A 15452-nucleotide genomic window follows, 5' to 3' on the forward strand; every position below is an offset into this window, starting at 1 on the left:
TGTGTTATTTAGAATATGGGGTGCAAACGATCCTGCCTTATTCTTAGATTGCCTTTTTGCTCCAGTAATTTGTAAATCACACCATGTTCTCGGGCTAATTTTGGCTACATTGTGAATCTATGTGGATTGCATACGGACAGTTCACAGCAGTGATTGCTGGGTGGCCAACTTGCAGAATGCTCCAGGTTTGTTTGATTTCAATTGGTTTTCCTTCTCTCTTAATTTAATGAGTCTATAAATATAACAAAAAGTAGCTCTGTTATATTATTTTATTGTATCTCTTTGTGGTCTGAACTGGAATCAGTAGTTTAGAATAGTATAAGAATAAGAAATATAAACTCCAGCTTTCGACAAAAGTTGCCCAACCTTACAAGTTCTCCTAAACAGCAGTCATTTTGTAGACCGGACAATGATAGTAATTCAGATGGCTTGGTTTTCTTCTCTCTCAAGTCTGCATTTTCAAACCTAAGTGTTTGTTCAAATGCTGTCTCATCCACAAGAAATAATCTTGCCCTCCTCTGACACTAATAACATAGGAACTGATTATTCCTTTCTTAAAACACTTGGTCAGTGCATGCTCTGTATAAACAAGGATTTTTAGTGGGCACCATGAATATTTACGCTGCTTGTTACATAGTAGGTGCTCAATAAAATTATTTCACCTGCACTAAAGTCTACCTTGTTCAAATATGGTGTGTACTTAGGTGGATATCTTTTCTTTACAACCCAGATGCTTAGTAAAAACAATAATTATTGTTATCCACCATAAATTTTTATAAAGTCATAGTACAAATAAAAAGGTCCTATTATCTATCATTGCATTTTCTGAAGGACCTTTAGGTGAAATGTGTATATTACACATTAATTCAGCAAATGGATGCAGCCCAAGAATGTGTTCAGAATGTGTTGCTTAAACTCAAGTGTAAAATTGTGTATCCTTTACAGAATATTTTTACTCTGTGTGCTTTATATTTAATTAGGAGTACAATTTCCAGAAGCACTTTGGAAACAAGTAGCAACTATTCCAAAGGCCTATCCAAACAAAATAAATTTGAAATATATTAGAAGAGAAAAGAAAGAACGTCCCCTCTGCTTCCCCCCAGAAAAGCTGGTCTATATTGAAAGACTTAATGTTCCTAGCAGATAACCAAAAAATGTGCTGAATCTAAGGAAAAAAATTATGTGTGGCCATCTGAACTTTAAAACATAATTACCCTGCTAAAATTTATCTCCCCTACGATTGGGTTAATGGAAGCCTATATTTTGGTATGCGAAGAATCCTTTTTTAAAATAAAAATTTATAAATCTCTTAGGCATGTTACCCTCTCATGTGACAAGAAAGTTCCCTTAACATATAATCTGTCATACCCAAGCCCACAAAAATGTACTACTGGTGAGTCTTAAATGAAAACGCTATTTTTTTGGAGATGGACAATATTGGCCATATTATTCCAGTTGTGTGTTATTAAAAGAATGCATGATTCTCATTATGAAAAAAAAATTTAAATTGCAAAAGCAGTATGTTATTTTTCACTGTAAGAGAAGATGACTTAGAAACATAGAATGAAATAAAGATGTTTGCCCATTTGTTTCCCCTCAGGATGCATTTCAGGGACAGAAAGGGTGTCCTTGGTGTGCATATTGAGTGTCATTTAGACTTCAGATTAGATGCTGCTCTTAAATCTATCTCAACGGGCTTGTGCTAAATGGCAAGGTTGTGAAATGAAATACAAATTAGGCTTAAATAGGATAGATTGCATTAAAAATGTACTTGACTGAGCAGGAAAGTTCAACCAAAGTTCAGTGAGTTCATGCTGGTGTGAAGTAGAAAGAGTGAATGGGTACAGCGTCATGTGTCTGCTGTGAGTGGGACCTCGTGCAGACATCTTCTGGCTTCCGAAGGCAACATAATATACATAAACATGGGTATTCCAGCAGTGAATGACATCCTGCCGGATGAGGTTAATTTGATCCACCTGAGGATAATTCTAGCAACTGGCTTTACAGCCAGCATGCGCCCTGTTGGTTCACAATGAATAAATACATGTTGACCAGCTCTCTAACATAGCATCTATCTGCTCTGTTTGCATCATGAATTGAAAAGTTATCTCCTGATTTTAAAAGTTGTCACTCCTATGCTTCTGAGTAATAAATTACAGTGAATGGCACAGAAATAGATATTCTTATCTTTTCAATTGCTCTCCACTTTCAACATGGTTTACATAATTTAAAAAGAACTTTGAATTATTTCGTGTATTCATTATTTCATGTATGAGAAAATTATTTCATCTTTCTATACATTAGAAAACCCTATAAATTTGTAACAGATGACTTTTTACATTCCAGTTTTATCTGTTATTGCTGAGAGTTGATACTACAACTATTTTTCTCTTGATAGACAAGAATCTAAAACTATTTGCATTGAAGATGGTTAGTTAGTGTATATACTATAAACTGTTTAAGTACTTTACATTTCTTTTTTTTTTTAGAGTACACAGTCCCCCACTGCCACAAATTATGCAGTTGAGTTCTCCACATTTGGGGAAATTGCAGGGCTCAGCACATCCAGAGTGCGATGGAAAAGCCTCACCCTGCAAAAACCACCTTCGTGGTCACAGTATCCCCCGCTGCCAGGTAAGTATACATTTCTTGTTTAACTGCCCCAGTAATGCTATAGAATTATGCTGGAGTTACTACTACTTCCTTCATCCCCATTCTACGAAGGAAAGCTGAGGCACAATGAGTCTTAGTAATTTGCCAGAGAAACTAGGCTTGTATGGAAGGAAACCAGGATTTAAGCACAAGCCATCTATCCGGCTGCAGAGGTGGAAACGTACCACTGTGCTGTGACGTCTTACCATTGCGTGCTCCATAAAAGAGGAGGAAATGGAAAGGATACACAAAACCTCTGAATGGTCCAAACTGAAGGATCAAAAGTGGGGATGCACAGCAACCACTTTAAATATTTCATTGGTCAAAATTGCTAATGGAAACAGAGTTTCATTTCAAGGCGGTAAATGTGCTTGAAAATTGTGACAAGCATAATTCTTTCAGTATACCAAAAACCATTACATGAATAGTATATTGATTTAGGAATCTTCTCTTCTAATTCCTCAGAAAACAACCCTAATTTATTTTCTTCCTTCATTTTTTTAAAATTATAATTGAAAATACATTCAAATGTCATTATTTTATTTATTGTTTTCCCTAACCTTATTTAAACATTTTTCAAATTTGAACTATGAAGAAATAGAGAAGTGACTGTGGAGTAGGTCACTTTCTGAAGATATTTATGTTGAAAATGAATTAAATTTTGGCCGCTTTGGTCAGTGCTCCGAAGTTGGCAAGAGTGCACTACCTTATCCAACCAAGAACTCTGTTCTAAATTGGGGATATTCATACATGCAGTCTCAATTTTTGAAAGTCGCATCCTCATACATTAAACAAAATTTCTAATTCCCAAGGGATAAGTATGCAGGATAGTTTAACCCTGAAATATATTAGAAACCTTAGAATACATTCACTTTTGTTTTGTTTTGTTTTGCTTATAAACATAATTAACAGAGCTGTAAGAAAAGATAAATCGAATGTACTTGTAGTACATTTCATGTATATTTGCAGTGTGTTAAATTCCTTCACACACGTAATATAAGTATCTTGTTGACCTCTATGTTCTAAGCCACATGAAAAAAAAATGTGCGTTTTAGATTTTAGTCATAAACAGATTTAGGTTCCATTATGGTTTTCTTCTTTCAGCCGTTATCAGCACAGTCATTTAAATAAGATGTTTATTTGTAAAAGTGCATGTGTGTGTGCTTTACATGAAAGAGCTGGTTACAACCCTGTTTGAAGCTTTTTATGATGCCTCTTTTAAAAAGTAAAATTTAGGTTAAAATTCAGACATTTCACCTTTTAAACTATTTCATGTTTGACCTAGGTGTGCTGGAACTAAACACACCCGATCTCTTTGCATCTCTCCCTATTTAAGAGAACCTCTCGGAAAACAGGCCTGGCAGTCAACTTCTTCTCTGTGGCTTGGCGAGAATAAATTAAAATGTGCAAAATGACTTGAGCTTCATGGTGAAAAGGTGCTCTAGAGTGTTAATCCCTCATGAATTCTGCCTCCGGGATCTTGCTTCAATGAGCAGGAAACTCCTGGAATTGAACAAGCATTGTGGGTGGCCATTCTGTGGTTAACAGGAAGAGAGGGGAGATTTCAATTAAAGATGTGAGTTAACTCACATAAATACCGTTATTTGTCGGTGCCTGTGTATAAGTATAGGCCTGTGCCGCTAGGACAGACAGGCCAAGAAAGACTAAAAAATTAAATTTCTGATGTGTCAGTGGAAATGTTTTGAAAATAAAAATGTACATTTTCAGGAACCTGTTTAGTATCTCTTAACATACTTCTGCAGTTGCACATAGCATTGAATTTGGCTATGTCCAGAGTTACAGAGATTTACAGATAAGTTAAAGGGCAGAATTATGCTTTGGTTTACTCTGGAAATTTTGGGTTTAAATTATTTTTCCATTTCTATGTCCATGTTCTGGTGTGGGGAAGGAATGTAACATATATTTATTTCCTGTGTATTTCGAAGGGAAATGATTCCCACACATTATGGCCACACAGTTTAAATAGTATTGTCTTCAATAGCAGAATGAGAAATTCTGTCTCTGATGATAACTGCAGATATTTACTTTATGAATTGTGTTTAGATCTCCTTATTACTCATTACAATTATATTTTAATATGCTCAGGATGGTGAATACTGACTAAAGCTTCTTTTTAAATGTTTTTAACCACCTTATCTATTCAAACATACACACACATAAATCTGAAAGTGAATTTATACTATTTGATTAGGTTTTAATTTTTGGAAGAAGATGAATTGCTTCAATTTCCAAAAAAACTGTTATTTAAGGAATTTTAAGTTTAATTTACAAATATAGCAAATATGATAATTCATGCGGTCTCATTTTGTCAGATACTCCTGAATTTGTGAAGCAGGACATGCTGGTGGAAGGTTAGGCTAGGTAAGAAATACTGTGACTATTTGAAAAACTAAGAGTTTGAGACTCAAGTATATTTGTGGTAAGACTAAAAGAGAATGGTGACTTTATCACTTACTTTTTAATACAATTGTCATTGATATAAAATTAGTTTTTTTAAGTGCTTTCAGATTTGGTGCTTCAGTATCTTTTCAAAGTCTGGAGAACAATTGGAATTTGACACTTATTCCTTCCATTTGTCAACCTCCAGAAAAACGAAAGTGGATTAGGCAGCAGAAGATGCCTGAAGGTTTGGCTGATGTACTCTGACTTGTCTTAAAGTGCACACCTCATTCACTAGGCTTTGTTGTTTTTTTACCACTTCTCACAAATAATGAGGCTGGTCTCTGGAGGGCTTCAGGGGCAAGGCTGTATCCCAATCACCAAGTTAGAAAATTGCCGGATTCTGCAGCAGACACCCCCACCAATGTATCTAATGAAGACCCCACTCAAGCAGAACCCGCAGAGGAAGTCTGTTTATAAATACAGTGTACAGTGCAGTATACGCTATCTCTGGGGGCCATGTTCCCTTCAGACATGCTTAGCATACTCTGCACTCTTTCTGCCCTTTAATTACAGAGAGTAATCATGGGTTTAGCACCTACTTCATACCAAGGATTCCCTGTGGACTTCATGAAGCTTAAGATTCAAGAACGTTCGTTGCCCTTTGATTCTCAGGGCACATGCCTAGGTTTCGGGTTCAGTCTCTGGTCAGGCTGTGAGTGAAAGGTTGACTTGTAAAGCTCCCTTTCAAATCCTGGAAGAGGCCCTGCCAATGTGTTCATATAGCCATGCTGTTGGTGGTGGAAATCGTGGTTGTCCACGACCATGAGGAAAGCCTTCCAGGGGCCCCCACACAGGAGACTTTGCTGTGGCAAGATGGTTTGTTCAGGTGCAAGGCTGCCCTTGAGTTTCCAATTTCTCATCTCCCTCCATCCCACTGTGGAAGAAGTCCAACCTTGCCTTCAGCAAGGCCAGAACAAAGGCTAGTGTCCAAAGTCTCTGCTTCATATTAAAGTTTAGTCCTTCAGAGCTCGAGCCATCTGCTGCAGGCCCCAGTAGCTGCTAAACCCACAAGGTCACATGGTCATATGCTGCTGCATGAAGGTGAGGGGTGGGAGTGGGTTCCCAAGAGAAGAGGCAGGGAGAAAGAGACAGACAGACAAACAGACAGACATCTTATTTGTTCCCCTAGGATTACATTAGCTTAAGTTTGGGAGAAAACAGCTGCTTCTCCAAAAGAACCGATCAAATTCCCAAGCTTTTGAAGGTTTTTTAACAGCCCAACCTCTAGTTAGACTGACAGAGCTCTTTGGTCAAGCACCCCATTTGCACCCCCCAACAACCTGGTACCACAGGGCACACAGTGTTCCTGTAGAGATTTTCTGTGCTCTCAGAATCGTGTCTCCTCAGCAGCAGTCCCCTGCAGTGTGTGAATGAGTAGGCACAAGCTGTAGCTTCCTGGCCTAGCGAGTAGGCTCACGGTCCCCAGTATGCTAAACTCGAGGTCTGATTCCTTTTGCTTTCTTTTGTGTATTAATAAGTAGTTAACTAACTACGGTAACAGTGCTTTTGTAAAACATCAGGATGATGTTTATTTGGTTTACAACGAATAAAACAAGACTCACTACAAGCAGATACTGTGCTTAATGTTGAGGGGGCACATGTCACAGCCTCGTGCTTTCAGGAACTTGAAATTTGTTGTAAGGGTTATCAACAGAAATGAATAGCTTGAAAACCACGTTAAGGACCAGGGAGACTTGGAAGCACGAGATATAAAAACAAAGCCCTGACCTGACTTTCTTGAAGAGAGAATGCCTGAGCTGAGTCTCGATTCTGCATCTAGCCTTTGTTTCTTGACGAATATGAATGAAGATCATATGTTCGTATATGGCTTTTAAGAAAAGAAATTTAATTTCTTATTCCAGTACTCTGTTCAACATATAACATGGGAGATGAAAGGAAGTCACTGAACTTGCCCAACATCAAAGTGAATAAATAGAACTTTATCGAAGGTTTTAAACAAAGAAAGAAAAAGATCTTGTATTTATAATTTTAATTCAGAAAATATGACTAAATACATGTATATAAAAACTTTTAAATCAAAACATTGTAAGTACAGGTTAAAAAGAGCAATGTGTTGGGGGAAGAAATGGGCATTTCGTAATCGAAAGCCGTGCACAGGAGTCCATGGGAGTTTTAAGCTAATTAACAGCACGTTGAATGGTGAGAGCAAGGACATATGTCAAACATCATTTAACAGGTTTTAAATCTGCACTTAATACCAAATGCATAACCCATTTGGACCCAGATCCCTGGCTTTGATTTCTTAAGAACGTAGAGGCAAATATACTTTAGAAGATGTAGTAAGATTCGTGATTTACAACATATGCAAGGGTGATTTCACCCAAAATTTAGGGTAATGGATAATAGAAATTCCAGGCCTGCAAGCACCAGAGTGATCCTGAGACCAGGGAAAAGGATCACTGCAGACAGAAGGCGGCAAGGAGATAGGAAAGGCCCAGCATGAAAGGAAATGCATTTTCAGTGCATTTGTTAAATTCTTTGTGAACTCTTTACTTTCTTTTCCTCCTCCTCTTTTCCTTCTCTTGCAGATCTGGGCAGACATTTCCCTATCTAGTCCTGAAATTGTTTTCCTCACTGTCATTTCATTGAACATCTTTTCCTCTGTAACATCATACAATCGAGACATCTTCCTCAGCTGGTACGTGTAAGCTTTCACTACTTGAATTTTTATATTTAGATTTTAGGTGTTGCTATGTGATTAACAAGGTGAGAGAGAATCAGGACAGGCACTGAGGTTTGGGGTTATACAGCCCTCACTTTGGGTCTTCCCCCATTCCTTGACAACCCTGTTGGCTGACAATATTGACCAAGTAAGTGAGAAAATAAAATACCAATTTCTTGCCCTGGCTGGCGTAGCTCCGTGGATTGAGCGTGGGCCTGCAAACCAGATGATCAAGGTTCGATTCCCAGTCAGGACACATGCCTGGGTTGCAGGCCAGTTCCCAGGAGGGGACTCGTGAGAGGCAACCACACATTGACATTTCTCTCCCTCTCTCCTTCCCATCCCCTCTAAGGATAAATAAATAAAATCTTAAAAAATACCAATGTCTTCTTTTGTATGATGGGAGTGATAATACCTATCTCACTGTGGTGTAGAAACAACTGAGCAAGGTAATTGAAAGTCAGAGGCCTCAATAAACCTTACCTACCATCACCACCATCATGGCTACCACCGCTGAGGACAACATTGTTTGGATAAATGCCCGTCTTCTCTGAAGCAAGTGTATATTCTCTGAGCCACTTCTATCCATGCTTTTTCCTAATGAGTCATTTGATTTTTCTCTATGTGAAATTTCAAAGAATTTTAAAAAACATTTTTTTATTTAATTTTTTTAGAAAGGGGAAGGGAGGGAGAAAGAGAGGGAGAGAAATGTCAGTGTGTGGTTGCCTCTCCCATGCCCCCTCCTGAGGTTTGGGCCTGAAACCCAGGCATGTGCCCTAGAATGGAAATTGAACTGGCAACCCTTTGGTTTGCAGGCTGGCCCTCAACCACTAAAACCACACCATCCAGGGCTCAAAGAATTTTCTATAGTCATTTTCTTTATACTTGAAAATTTAAAAAATATTTTAAAGTATAAATTAAAAAGAGAGAAACGGGAAAAGATGAAATATGAGTAATGGGGAAGTAAAGGAGACGTGGATGGATTGGATATCATTTGTATATATTAACCATTCTGTTTGAGCTTACTCTTCTTAATTTTATTTTCTTCAGGGCCTCTCTTTGTTCCCTTCAAGTGCTGCCTATAGAGGGTGAGGAAGTTCAAACCTGCCAGGCCTAATCTGAGTGAAACAGATGACAGTATCATCTGATGAGAATGAGTGAGGCAGGGGTGAACTCGGGGCCTTGAGTAACTGAGGATGTTTTGGAATAGCTCCTCGGGGAGATTGTATAGGGATCCAACCATGAGTGAATAAAAGGGTTACCGAGAAGTGCTGAGTGCTGAGAGAAGGCGCTTTCTAAAAATCTCGTTGGCCTAGTTACAGGATGCTCACGATCAGAGCTTAGCGATTCATGATTAAAAGTAAAGGACGGAATGTTTGTTTAAAAGACATGCTGGTAGATAGATACTTGAGAAAACTGAGTAAAGTTAGTCTCTTTTGTCCTGTTTGGAGGCCGAATCCCTGGGATGGGCACTGAGCTATTTATTGTTTTCACTGTGTATAAAATTGTGTGTGTTATATGCAAAATAATACTTATATGTTCTATAAATTTTTTAATCGTGAAGACAATATTTTGTTGTAAAATGTGTCAAAATAAATGTGGAAAAAGATATATTGCCCTTATTTTAATTTTCCCAAATTACAAATTAATCACTTGAATTTTTATAGGCATACCTCTTATTTATAAGTGAAGAGAGAAGGGGATAAATAGCTCAATGTGTCCCTTTCATTGAGAATTATTAAACTTTAAAACATTTTAATTATGAACTATCTTCAACATAAGAAAGAACAAAAACTAATAAAAACATATTCTGATGTACCCATCACCACCACAATTATATAGATAAAATGTTTCCATATTTGTTATAAATCTCTCTAATTTTTCAAAATAAATTCTAATTTACACATATACATAGTTTTCATATTCATTTTTCTGAATATTAATCACAATAAAGGAAGCTGTTCTTCTATTCAATTAATTTCTCCATTTTCCATTATACATATGTCACTTCTATTTTACTTTCTTCTTTTTGTGCCTTCTTGGGTTGTGAAATCATGGTTCTTAAATATTTATTATACATTATTTTAAAACTTTTATTATCAATAATATTTGATTCACTTATTTATGCCAACAAGTAATAGTCTCTTTTCCTCCAATCTAGTATTTAAAAGTTCAGGCAAGCGATCTTAATTTTTTTCTATTGTTCTAGTGTTCATGTATTCATAAAGTACATTATGAGTATATAAAGTCCTTCTTTTCCTTTTTTTTCTTTCTTTCCTCTCCTCTTTCTCTTTTATTCTTACATAAAAAACTATCGTATTTAAAATTACTCTGAAAGTTCCTCCTTTCTTTTAACAACATATCATAAAAATTACTATATTCAATAAATATAAATCTGGCTTACTTTATTCTTGCCACATAAAATGACTAAATGAATGCACCATAACTATATTCCAATTATAGGACATTTAGTTTCATTGCAATATTTGTGTACTTAAAATTCTATGATACATATTTTATTCACAAATCATTATGCAATACTAATACTTTATGCACTATATATTATTAAATGAAATACTGTGGTCAACACATAGTTATATTTTTAAAAATACACATTATATTTATGTGCAATATTGTTGCACTTCATATTATAACCAACAATAAATGAAAGTAAACACCTGCACGTGCTCTCAGCCACATTGAATGCTGTCATTTATTGTCAGACAATTTAATGTCATATTTTTATTTTGTGAAACTAAGTCTAAGACCATTAACTTCCTTCTGAGTTTACTTTGACCATTTTGCAGAGGTTTTGGTATGTGCCACTTAAATTTTTTTTAATTTCTATCTGAAGAGAATTGTTTGAACCCCGTCTAGTTTTCTGTGTTCAGTTGATCCCTGAGCCAAACAAAGCCTTCATATATTTGAATGCATACGTAGTGTTGCTATTTACTAAGACTTTACATAAAATGTTTTAGTTATTTCATATTTTTTAAATTTTAGAATAGGTTTAGATTTACAGAGATAATGTAAGAATTGTATACAGGTTTCCCATTTCCCTCACATTCAGTTTCCTCTGTTATTAACATCTTACGGTAAACTTGCCGTAATTGGTGAACCCACGTTGACCGATTATTATGAACTAAACTCCTTACCTTGTGCAGATTTCTTTAATTTTCCCTAATGCCTTGTTTTTATTTTTTAAGATTTTATTTATTTATTTTTTAGAGAGGGGAAGGCAGGGAAAGAAACATCAATGTGTGGTTGCTTCTTGAGCACCCCCTGATTGGGACCTGGCCTGTGACCCAGGCATGTGCCCTGACTGGGAATCGAACTAGTGACACTTTGGTTTGCAAGCTGGTGCTCGATCCACTGAGCCACATCAGCCAGGGAAAGTTTTCCCCGGTGTCTTTTATGTTGTTGTTGTTCTAGGATGCCATCTGGATACCCCATTACATTTAACCATTTGATCCCCTTATGTGTCTGTGATTGTGACAGCTTCGTGGTCTCTATTTGCCTTTGACAACTTTGACAGTTTTGAGGACTGCTAGCTAGGTATTTTGTAGATTGTCCCAGAGTGGGGATTTGCCTTCTGTGTTCCTCATTATTAGATCAAGGTTCTGGGTTTGGGGAAGAAAGACCACAAAGGTAAAATCATTCTCATCACATCATTCCAATCCTATGTCCCTGGTACACGCTGTCAACATGACACATCACTGATGAAGTGAACTTTGCTTATCTGGCTGAAGCTGTGCAGAAGGTCTCCATAGTAAGTTACCCTTTATTCCCTTTCCAAACTAAACTCATTGGAAGGTCTGCATGCAAAGCGGAAGGTCTACATTTAAGGAATGGAAAATAACAATCTACCTTGAGAGAGAATAATCTACATAAATTATTTAAATGATTCTATCTGTAAGATTTTACCTTGTCTCTTCTCTCATTTTATTTATTTATTCAAATGTTCATTCACATCAGTACGGACTCATGGTGACTTATAATCCAATATGACTCTACGTATTTTGTTTGTCAAAATTTTCCAGCATTAGCCATTGGAAGTTTTGTCAGCTGAGGGCGTGTCCCTTTGACAGCCTCCTATCACTGTGTTTCTGTTTTGACTACCTGCCTTTTTTTTTTTTCTGGCACTGGGAGATGCTTCATGCTTTTGTATTTTTCTTACCTTAGTCCTGGAATTAGCCATGCCTGCAAGAATCATGGCTCCTTTATCAAGACGGCGTTAGACACCAAATTCTAGGTGCTAAATGTGATTGGTGCTGCTGAGGTGTCATGGCTACTAGGTCCCCTCAGATGAGGGAATAGGGAAGTGTAACGTCTACACTAACACATGCATGTACACTTATCTAGATCTGTACCTATAGATTTGTCTGTGTCTGTATTATGCTGAACGAATGCGTAGGACGTCTCCAACTGTAAGCCCTTACCACATAGATCCTTCTACCTTCTCTCCTTGGTTATCTCTAAACCTCCTTTGCAGCAATAGGAACCAGGGCTCCCATCCACCATGTGCTGTCCATTTTGTGAATTGTTCAGTCCTAGTATACCTATGCGATGGTTTCAAATCGTTCTTCCTTATACCTACAGAAAACAACTCAGTTAGAGTTCAGTGCTTTGGCTCAGTTCAATAGTTCTCTTTTTCCCTTTGTCTTAGAGACTCCATTGATTTCCAAAGTTATGAAGATTAGAAAGTTACTCCTACATAGCCTTTAGTTAAGTGGGATAGTACACGTGTAATATAATGTTATTTTTGGTCACAGTATGCATTCTATCCTAGGAGACTCTGACCTACTAAATGATTTTTCAAATTTCCATACATTTATAAAAAAGGACCCATGGACAAGACAAAGGGGGGTAAGACTGAGGGTGGGAGGAGAGGGTGGTTGGTATGGAGGAAAGTGGTGGGGGAATGGAGACAACAGTACTTGGACAACAATAAAAAAGGAAAAATAAAAAAGATAAACATAAAAAAACTTAAAATTTATAACACATTGAGAACTTGTGTTAACCAAGTAAATAATTTTGTGAAAATTTGAAAGTAAACCTTCTCTTGATGTTTCTAGTTTAAAAGAAAGAAAGAGAAAAAGAAGAAGAGAAGAGAAAATCCATACATTAAGGTTCAGTTTTTGTTCTGATTGTGTAACATGTTCTCATGCTCCTCCTTATCCCCGATAATCTTCCTTGTCATGAAGCCCGCTTTGTCCGAACGTAATATAGCTACACGTACTTTATGTAATCAGAGTTAAAACGATTATTTTGCTTAACCATTCCTTTCATTCATCTGGCTTTAAATGTAAAGTAGATTTCTTAAAACAACATGTAGTTGGGGCTTTTTTTCTTAACCACTCTGTCATTCTCTATTTCTTAATTCATGTATTTACACCATTTACATTGGAAATGATTATTGATATGTACTGTTAATATCTATGTTTGTTTATAACTGTGTTCTATTCTTTATTTGTTGTTGTTCCTTCTTTTCCAGCCTTCTCCAGTTTTAATTTTGATTGAGCATTTATATGATTCTATTTTATCTCTTCTCTTAGTGTATCAATTATACTTTTTTAGTGATTTACTGCATAGTGGTCTAAAAGCTACGTCTGCAATACATGTTTTACACTAACCTGTGCCCACTGTCTGACCATACTATATCACTCTATTGCTTTCTCCTCTCTCTGGTGATATTGCTGACAACCATATCACTTTTGTATAGACTGCCATCGCCCAATGCACTATTACCAGTGTAGCTTAAATGAAATAATTATCTTTCAAATAAATTATTAAGCCCTGGCTGGTGTAGCTCAGTGGACTGAGCACGGGCCTGTGAAGCAAAGGTTCACTGGTTTGATTCCCAGTCAGGGCACAGGCCTAGGTTGCAGGCCAGGTCCCTAGTAGGGGAAGCATGAGAGGCAACCACACATTGATGTTTCTCTCCCTCTCTTTCTCCTTCCCTTCCCCTCTCTCTAAAAGTAAATAAATAAAATATTTTTAAAAATTATTAATAGAAAATTATATTTTATATTAATCTAGTTCACCTCTCATGTTTTACCTTTCTTGGTTTGGACCTGTTTCTGACCACATTATTTCCTTTTCTCCCGAGAAACTACTTTTGACCTTTTTTGCAGAACAAGCCTGATGATGAAGAATTTCTTCAGGTTTTGTTTGTCTGGAAAAGGTTTTACTTCTCTTTATTTTTGAAGAAGAATTTCACTAAATATATAAATCTAGGTTTTGCTGTTGTTGTTGTTCAATTCTTTAGCTATTTTATCCCATTATCGTATTTCTTGCCCAGGTTTTAACTAGAAGGCTGCCCGTAGTTATTCTTGTTTCTCTGTGTACCCATGATGTTTCTCATAGTATATTTATCTTTGATTTTCTGCTATTTGAATATCATATGCTGATTAATGGCTACTTTTGGTATTTACCCTAAGGTGTTCGTTAAATTTCCTGTGTCTGTAGATTAGAATTTCTTGGATCTGTAGTTTGTAAAGCTTCAGTCACCACTATATCCAGTATTCCTTCAGGCTGTTTTTATTTCCTTGTCCTGGTGTTCTGAGTGTGTAGACGTCAGTCACACTTTTTGAAATTACATCAGAGTTCTTCCATGTGTTCCTCTGTTATAGTTTCCCTCTTTTTTTGCTTTGCATTTATGTTTTAAAGTTTCTATTGAGCTAGCTTCAAACTTGCCAAAGTTGCGTTGAATCTAAAGATGAATCTGTTAAAGGTTTGATTTGTTTTATTTCTGTTGCAGTGTTAGTAATTTCTGTTTTTATTGTTTCTCAGAATTTCCATCTCTCTGTTTACGTTCCACTTCTCCCAATTCTGTATGGTTAAGTTCAATTCTGTCTCTTCGAGTGACAGATTTGGTGATTCAGAGTTTTCTCAGAGTTCTATCAGATGCTCACAGAGTTGTGGAGAAGGGGCCTTTCGTAATCACGTAGCTTTAGTGGAAGAAGAGGCTCTTAAGCCCCATACATTGTTTTCTTAAAAAAAATAAGTCGTAACAGTAGATTCAAAGCACTAAGCATATAGACAAAAAATTTTAGTTACCACATGTCTGAACCTTTCCATTATCATGATTTTTTTTTTAAATTTTCAAACTGGTTTCTCTGATTTCCAATAGCAATCACCTGAAAAAAGGCAAAAAAAAGTTTTTCTGGAGATTTCAGGGTTACAGCAATATAGACAGCTAATAGCGATGTACACTATTTACTGTCTCTAGACACATCTTGGTTAGGACATAAGCTCTCAAGTGCTGATATTTTTGTTTTGTTTTGAACTTACATAACTTAAGTAAATGACTTTCTCTGCTATGAGTCACCAGCATGAGTCTATAGTGTTCTATGAAGTATAACCTTAGCTTTTTGTTGTCTCTTTGTGCAAATCAGATGATTTTTCCAGTGATTCATGTATTGTAATTGCTAAATTGCCTTAGAATTTTGTAACTTTAAAATCTGACCTCAAGTGACTCCAGCAAATTAAGTAAAATTTCTTCAGTGAAAGTTCCAAGGTAACTTAATTTGAATGTCCGAAGAGCTTACCATAAATTGAGAAAAAAAATCTATGGGATAATTTTCTAAGTAGTTTTAAGTTTTGGAACATATTGTCCATTAGAGATAATGTGACAGTAGAGTTTCAAAGCTTT

General features: G+C 36.4%; 1 non-coding gene across 1 annotated transcript; it reads right to left on the reverse strand.

Annotated features, from left to right (window-relative positions):
• Positions 1-2485: 2485 nt before the first annotated feature.
• LOC118977018 (U1 spliceosomal RNA) lies at positions 2486-2642 on the reverse strand. Its single transcript, XR_005064426.1, has one exon. It is a non-coding gene; the product is annotated as a U1 spliceosomal RNA (small nuclear RNA).
• Positions 2643-15452: the final 12810 nt, after the last annotated feature.

The sequence above is a fragment of the Sturnira hondurensis genome, unplaced genomic scaffold, assembly GCF_014824575.4.
Source record: "Sturnira hondurensis isolate 20B ecotype Veracruz unplaced genomic scaffold, ASM1482457v3 Scaffold0021143, whole genome shotgun sequence".
In the NCBI taxonomy this organism is placed as follows: Eukaryota; Metazoa; Chordata; class Mammalia; order Chiroptera; family Phyllostomidae; genus Sturnira; species Sturnira hondurensis.